We start from the raw sequence: 9,292 nt of genomic DNA on the forward strand, positions 1-9,292 counted from the left end.
TTTGTTTATTTATTACTTGTTTACTTCTTGTTTCCATTTGTTGTTGTTATTATTCCATTGTTCGTTTTATATTGATAATCTTTCCGTTGTTAGTTTTATGTTGACATTCTTTCCAATGTTAGCTTTATGTTAATATCTTGCACAGATTTTGTGTCTAGTGAGTGTCTTGACTTCTTCGTCACTACTCCACCGAGGTTAGTTTTGATACTTACTAGGTACCGCTGTGGTATACTCATACTATGCTTTTGCACATTTTTTGTGTGCAGATCGAGGTACTTCGGATCGTGTTGGTTTTGAGAGTTGTTCCTGTGCGGTTGAAAACTTCAAGGTATACCTATTGTTCTGTTCACAGGCCTCAAAGTCACCATCTTACTTTATTTATGCTAGTATTTGATTTTAACCCAAATAGTATTGTATTTTGGAATGTCTTGTGTACGCTCCGTAGAGCTTATGTGTCACGATCCAAATCCCACCTTAAGGATCGTGATGGCACCTAATTTCTAAAACTAAGTAAGCCGATCACAACAATTGTTAAACTAATTAAACATGATATTATGAAGTAGAATTTAATATAAATAAGAAATTTAAAGGTGATGCATGCCAACACTACGATAATCACTACAATCCCCAAGACTAGGTAGTACCGAGTCACGAACTCTAGCTGAATAAATGCAAATGTCTAGAAATACAATATTGTTCGAATAGGAATTTGACGATATAAATGTAAAGGAAAGGACTCCAAGGAACTACGATGACCAAGCAGCTCTACCCTGAATCATCGCGATCAAGAAACTAACTCCGCCTGAGTCTGTTATCTCCACTACCTGGATCTCCACAATAATGTGCAGAAGTGTAGTATGAGTACACCATGGTCGGTATTCAGTAAGTATCAAGACAAACCACGGTGGAGTAGTAATGAGGTACAAGTCAAGACACCTACAAGACATAATAACATGTACAGAATATCAGTATAAAGCTAATAATGGAAGCAATGATCAGTAAAATGGCAACAAGAAAATAAACATGTGATAAAATAGTAAAGTAATCATAACAAATTTAAAGTGCCAGTAAAATCAATTAAGGAAAACAAATGACAATAATCAAGTCGTTCTCACACAAGGGTTACAACAAAACCACCCAGAGGTACCACACCTCATAACCACAAGTCACGAGTCCCAAATGACATATCATATACACATGACACCTCGTGCCCACATTATTAATCACAACCATACGGACAACTTACGTGCCAATATCTCAATCCGCCCGATATGGTCACAGGCTCACTATCACATTCTGCTCGGTGTGGTCACCGGCTCAATATCACAACCCACCTGGCATGGTCACAAGCTCAATATCATAATCCGCCCAGCATGGTCACAAGCTCAATATCACAAACCGCTCACGTGGTCACGGGCTACTAGTCTGGCTATATCGCAGAGAAAGCTAATACACGAGAATGCATCTACATGGTCAATGATCATCAAATATCATACTCCTGGACTATATAAGTGGCACGTTATGGTGTATGCATGTGCAAGTGTACAATCATAGCTCAAGTCAACAAGTAATATCAGTGTCATCGAGTAGCACATTAGAAACAACACAACAAATCGCGTAATATGCATGACACACACAAGGAAGTCACACCACCGAACGAATATCATCAATAATATGCCCCCAGGCCATGACATAGCCACCCTTATCCCACCATGCTGACAATATCATAATAGCCACCTGTATCGTTTCGCCCAGACAATTAATACAATAGCTACTTGTATCACTCCGCCCAGACATTAACACAATAGCCACCCGTATCACTCCGCACAGACACTAACACAATAGTCACCCGTATCGCTACGCCCACACAATATATCAATAGACACTCGTATCACTCCGCCCAGATAGTACATCAATAGCCACTTGTATCACTCCGCACAATCAACAACAGGGAGATACCACCCTTATGCTCCGTGGAGCAACAATCAATACACACAACAAATCCACATGTGCCAAAATCACAACGACACGACATATCAACTCGTACCACATGTGTCCATAGGCCAGAACATTACCAAAACAACAATACCAATGTAACCACAAAACATAGCCCACGGCTCAACCACAGTTTGTACAAGAATCTCAATAACAATAAAATAAAATGGGAAATAACTCAACAATGAAAGATACTCTATAAAACAACAACTTCAACTAAAAATATGTTAATAACTCTCAATAACTTCAACTTCAATTACTTGCTTAAGAATAAACCCTAACTATGAAAGGCATGACATGTAATAACAACCTCAATTAAATACATATAAGAGTAACTCAACAACGAAAGATAGAACATGTACTAACAACTTCAATTGAAGCATATAAGAATAAACTTGACAATGGAATATAGAACATGTAATGACAAATTCAATTAAAGCATATAAGAAGCATAAGAGTCTAATCTGGTCAATTTTCATAGATAAGGCCGTGTACATGCTCGTCACCTCATGTACACGTCTTCCACACAATCCAAATAGTGCAATTAAACCAAATTCTACGAGGTAGTTTCGCCCACGCAAAGGTAGGCAAGACACTTACCTCAACAAAGCTAAATTAATACTCTAAGAAGCCCTTCCCGTGTGAAGGACGGCTCGAATCTAGCCAAAATAACTTAATATCATAAATAAAAGCCATAGGAAATAATTCTGGATAATAAAGCTTCGATCTTTATTGAAAATCAAAAAGTCAACCTCGAGCTCGCACCTTGCAACTCGACAAAACTCACAAAATCTGAATACCCATTCCGATACGAGTGCAACCATACCAAAATCATCCAATCCCGACCTCAAAATCTGCCTTCAAATCATCAATTTATGTTTTAGAAACGTTTTTACTAAAATCCTCAATTTCTCCAATTCAAATCATCAATTAAATGATAAAAACAAGGATGGAATCATGAAATATAACTAAATCCGGGTCAAGAATACTTGCCCCGATCCAAATCGTGAAAATCCCCTCCAAAATCGCCCAAACCCGAGTTCTTTAACTCAAAAAGTGATAAAATAACAAAAGCTCTCGAAATAGAGTACTTATAACTCTGCCCAGGGGTTCCTCTTCGCGATCACGGGACCCTCTTCACGAAATCATCAGCTGCCCAAAATCACACTACGCGAACGTGGTCAGAAGCTCGCGAAATGTGACCCCTAACAAAATTAGCCTCGCGAACAAGAGGTCTGGTACGCGAACGCGAAAGCCAATCTCCGGCGCCCATCCAACTCTGCATCTACACGATCGCAAGGCAGCGAACATGAACGCGAAGGCGATGAACATCTTCCCTGAGGCTCCGTGGACGCGACTGTAGTCTTGCGAACACGATGTGAAAATTCCTAGCCACCCACAGTACACATCACGATCGCGAACATCCTTCCGTGAACGAGATGAACTGCAGACATAAAAAAAACAGCAATTCCAAAACATGAAGAGATGGCCCGTAGCCCATTCGAAACACACCCGAGGCCCCCGACACCCCGTCCGAACATACCAACAAGTTTCAAAATATAACACTGACCTACTCGAGGCCTCAAATCACACATAATAATATTTGAACCACGAATCGCACATCGAATCAAGCTTAATGAACTAATGAACTTTCAACTTCTAAAACGCATGCCTAACCATATTAAATCAACTCGGAATGACCTCAAATTTTGCATGCAAGTTCCAAATGACACAACAGACATATACCAATTCCCGAAACCGTAATCCGAACCCGATATCTACAAGGTCAACTCTCAGTCAAACCTATCAACCTTCCAAATCTTCAACATTTCCAATTTTCGCCAATTAGTGCCAAAGCCTTCTACAAACATCCAAATGCAAATCAAGGCATACGCCCAAGTCCAAAATCACGATCTAGACCTTACGGAACCTTCAAAACCCCAACCCGAGATCAAATACTCAAAAGTCAAACTTGGCCGACTCTTCCAACTTAAAGATTCAAAAATTAGCATCATTCTTCCAAATCAATCCCGAACAACTCGAAAACCAAAACCGACCATGCATGCAAGTCATAATATACTATATGAAGCTACTCATTACCTCAAACCATTGAACTGAATGCAAAAGCTCAAAACGACCAGTCGGGTAGTTACATTCTCCCCCACTTAAACATACGTTCATCCTCGAACGTGCCAAGAGTCGTTCCAAAGCCATCAAATCACTATACAACCTCACTATACACATACCCATGGGTGATCCCACGACACCCCAATCCATATAATACTGACAACTCAACCTAACTGAAGATCCTTACTTCATCCTTAGTCCATAAACCGTAGAACCCAATCCCTAACATCTAGAATTCATTTACAAGACCCGAGTCTAACATGTAGACCCACTGTATAAGTCTGAACAAGTTGTATCAAGCCATAACCATAACCTGAGATGTGACATGATATACTTCATAAGGTACTCATAGCCACAACATCTGACCACAATAGCTGCCCAAAAACAAACCTGGTACAGGTAACAAATTTCATATTGAACAAAACCTTGTTCTAAACCTTCGTACACTGCCGATGATAAAAGAAACACGCTTCTCATAACCAAACATCAGATCAACAAGTCGTGAAGCTCTCTCGCCCGATAAGAACCATTGCCAAATTTTGAGCAGACTAATGACATTATTCTTCCAAACATACCGTGATCAAATACGATAGCACTCGTTCCAGGTCTAATAACCTCATCTCATTAAATACAAGCTGCTCTACAACATGCCACACCAATACCACCTAAAGCCACAACGCAAATGTACCCAATAACGGAAAATAGATCAAATGAGAGAATCATCCCGCAAGCTCAACAGGTACCACCACAAGCGCAACGCTATGAACCCATCACACAAAGGAGAGCTAAAACATACAAAATTAACACACAAAGGATCATATCCCAACATAACTTTACTGCAATGCGTGACCCTATTCAAACACCGGTCCACATGAAATACCACGAACCATAATGTTCAAAATCAACAACCATACACAAATCAACAACAAACACATGAAATGTGTGACCAAGGAGCAATCAACGATTCCATACCTCAAGAGTCATCTCGCTCGAATTCCACTACAAGGCCCAAACACAACCGCATTATTTGCGTAGATAGTCAACAATCTCACAAATCATCGTGGCATAGAAGAGTAATAATACATGGAACACAGCAGAACACAAATAAGATCAACTCTAACCGATGACACCGCCCTCAACAATAGCTGTGTTAAGTAAACAAATCTGACTCGATGTAGAACACACATTCTAGTTAGGCCTACCCACGGCCTCAAAATCAATTATGATCCTCCTAATATAAGTAGATAATCTCTGAATGCCCACAAACCGCTATATTTCCTCTAAAGCACCCAATAATGACGCAACTGGGATACCCATTCTGAAGGGACCTTCTGTGAATCTGAAGTTGTTTCTCTAACATCCCCGTATACTGAAATATAGAATTAACAATGGCACAAAAATACTGCAAGTCTCAGCACAAACCCATGCAAACCTCAGATCTTAGCCATATGCAATTTCGGGGAATCCTCTCATACCACATATATACCTCAGACCAACACTACTATAAAACATAACCACATAATCTGATCGTGGATAACAGACTCCCCTACTTGGCGTGAAGCCATAGGACACAACATCTGATGATCCACAATACCATATGCTCATATAGAACCAATCATAAGATACCCCAAATCATTTATTAATCGCATATCTAACCTCGTGACAGTCAAGCTTGCCTCCTCAAGTGCCTTGAATGATAATATGTACCTTCCATAGAATAGAAGTCCCATACAAAACACATAACCTCTAATACCGTTGACCAACCTTAAATCAACATTCTCCCATGACCCTACCACGATTACCACAATGAGACAATCAATCAAATCCTCTCAAGCTCGTACTCTCCAACCAAATACCATAACCCACTACACCCTATTTTACCCCATTTTAACTGGGTCAAATTAGAATATAACCTATAGGAAATTCTAGAGGTTTAATTCATTAAAAAGAGAGTTGCCACCTAATTATTTTAAAGGTGAATTAGGACACCAATTTTAGCTAAATAATGCTTAAAGTTATCTCTATTTTATGGTCTACTTAAATTTTAGACTATGGGTAAGGGTTCTAGTTAATCTTATAGAGAAGGTATTAAGCACTCTATATGATCCATTAAATACGGTTAACCGGCCAAACTTAGGTTAATTAATAAAAAACATTATGCTAAAGTATTAATGTATATAGCTAACTGTAACTCGGTTGAAAAATAAGAGAGTATTCGATTTCAGCATTGGCCAACTTCTATGGAACTTAGCTACTTATACCTTATGGAAAATATTTAAGTCCATTAAAAAATCTGATGATTTTGAGGAGAATATTTAATAGATCAATTTTGACATGATAAAAGCAATAATTTAAAATCATTCTCAAAGGAAGAACGGTTGGAGACAAGTCTTCCTACTTGTTAAAAGAAAAGCAATTTTCATTTGGACTTTATAAAATCTCAACTTAATGATGTTAGAAAGGATGTTAACGGGATCTTTTGAAAGACTTCATTTTAACGACTTGTGAAAGTGTCAAATTACTGTATTGAAGTGTTAGAAGTTGAGGTAAACACTACTCCCTCCGTTTCAATTTATGTGTTCCCATTTGACTGGACACGAAGTTTAAGAAAAGAGAGAAAGACTTTTGAACTTGTGATGTAAAATGAGGCACAAATATTTTGTGTGGCTATAAATAATTGCATAAAGGTAAATTGTTTTCAAATAAGGAAAGAGGGTCATTTTTTTTGGCATGAACTAAAAAGGAAATAGGTTCACGTAAATTGAAACGAAGAGAGTATATGGTAAAATAATGATAAAATAGGTACTCTGTTTGCTAGCTAAAAAAGAAGATCCTAAATAATTAAATAGACTCAATCTTCAAACCCATGTTAAGCGTGAGATTAACACAAATCAAATAAATCAGCAGACATCAAGAAATTAAATAAAACAATCGTAAAAGAAAGAGAAGATAAGAAAGACGAGCATTTCGCTTGTTTTTCTTGCTATCCGGTGACTCTAGAAGATGGAATGTGACTGACTCCGTGTGATGGTGGTGGAGAGTCTCACTTTGAGACTCTTTGTAACTCCAGCATGACATGCAAAGACAAATAAAGTAAAGGGTGGAATTAGAAGAGAGCTTAACCCTTAATATGCACGAAAAATAAAATAGCAAAGCAAAACGTTGAATAGTTGACTAAAGGTGAGTGTTCTAAGGATTATAGAGATCTGAAACAAATTTTAAAACTTCACATAGGATACATACTGCCAATGTTAGTGGTAATTAAACGAAGAAGGAATGCATTTGGAATTACTTGTATTTATCCAAAATACTTCCAAGGAAAGAGCTGGACATGATTCCTACCACTAAGAAGTCTTAAAGGTACCCATTTACATACGTGCTAATTTAACATGCTTCCAAACAATCAGAACAAACTACTGCAACTCTATATAACATTTAATTACTTAAGCTAGAACAGCAAATTCTCTCAACCTGATACAACATATCCACAAATAAATGACCAGGAGGACAGAATGCAGACTCAATGTAAACCCATACAATTCTTTCAAACACCTGATTAATTACATGAATAATACTACACCTATACCCCATTTATATCACAAAGAAAACTTTCTATAACATTTAGAGCTAAACTGCAAGCACTCATTATTTGTTAATATCAGATTTAGTAGTATTATATAAATCCTATAGGCATGACTGAATAGCGAGATGTCACTGACAACTTGTTTCAAACTACCAATACTTTAAACAAATGCGTAGGGTTTCATATATCAGACTCGAAAGAGCATATAGAATTTATATAGTTAGTTAACATTAAGACTTAACTGAATTCTTAGGACATAGCATCTAATTAAATAGACGTGATGATGACTACTGCCTTAATCAGCTTCAATCTCATGGAACAGACAACCGTATCCTATACTTTTACAACGATTATTATAAGTTCAAACACTCGCGTCTTAACCATTTTAAAGGTGATAATCAGAACGTAGTTGTGCATACATATGGGCATGCTATCAATTAACGCTTTAGTTTAAAATGCAGAAGTTCTAAACATGGTTTCTAATATATTGACAACAACTAAGAATACTTAACTCATGATTCCTAACAAACAACGAACACAGAATGATGGCTCAAATTAATTACATCAGAGGTTAATAAGAAGCACTTCAAATGTCGAAAAAGAAACGAAAGGGAAGTAACAACATTTTTTCCAATATGTGCAGATATAAACATGCTTAGAACTACGGAATCGAAAAGATCGGAGAAAAATCACTGACCTATTTTAGGGCAGCGAACTGAGGCGTTGGCTTAGGATCTACACTGCGACCTCGAACTTGCTAACTCGGATGACTGTTAAACGATGCAACGGTCAACAAAAAAATGCAGCACCTCTGTTGTATTTAAAACCAACAGAATCAAGAGACAAAAGAAAAGAGAAGATTTTTGGCAAGGCAAAATTATAAGAACAAATGAGAGCAGTAGCTTTTATGAGGCATCGAGCGGCGGCTAAGAGTTATGCTAAAAATGGATCCAAAAGTGAGTATTTATAGGCGAAAGTATTAGGTTTCTTGGCTTGGGCGGGATTTTTAGGAATCACTAGCCGTTTGAATTTCAAAAGCTGTTTGAGAAATTCAGATGAGAGGAAAAAGAAAGTATCCGTTCAACGGATCCGAATCCTTGATACAGAGGCCGAATCTGACCTTCTGAAAAAAAAGAATCTTGGCTTCTTGTGTTGACCGAATCTCCATGGCAGATGTGATTCTGAAAGTTAAGACATTAAAGCAAGGAATTTCACAAAAATGGAAGGGACAAAATCTGCCCATGGAAAGAAAGGAGATGGAACTTTGTCAAATAAAATAAGAGAGAAAGGGGCGTCATCTACTGATGAGATATTATGGGGTTTGGGTCTTTTGTTTTGGGTTGCAAAGGCTAGAACGAAATTTGACCGACGGATTGGTAATTGGGCCTTGTAGCGAAATGGACAGCTAAGCTTCAATGGTTCAGGCCTTTAATTAGGCCGAATTGCTCGGCCTTTTCCTTCTTTCTTGTATCGTTTCTTTTATGCTTCTAGTAAAAGATTAAGCTAATTCCATACCATATAATACTAATATTAATATTAATTGGATGGTTAAATTATGAGATATGCCTTGATAAAGTTATAACTGAT

At 37.7% G+C, this 9,292-nt stretch overlaps 1 long non-coding RNA gene across 1 annotated transcript; it reads right to left on the minus strand.

The window, feature by feature from the left end:
- Positions 1-583: 583 nt before the first annotated feature.
- LOC107796929 (uncharacterized) lies at positions 584-9,014 on the minus strand. The gene is made up of 2 exons (XR_001650550.2): positions 8,403-9,014; positions 584-936 (listed from the first exon to the last, which is right to left on the minus strand). It is a non-coding gene; the product is annotated as an uncharacterized LOC107796929 (long non-coding RNA).
- Positions 9,015-9,292: the final 278 nt, after the last annotated feature.

This window comes from Nicotiana tabacum, chromosome 19, assembly GCF_000715075.1.
Source record: "Nicotiana tabacum cultivar K326 chromosome 19, ASM71507v2, whole genome shotgun sequence".
In the NCBI taxonomy this organism is placed as follows: Eukaryota; Viridiplantae; Streptophyta; class Magnoliopsida; order Solanales; family Solanaceae; genus Nicotiana; species Nicotiana tabacum.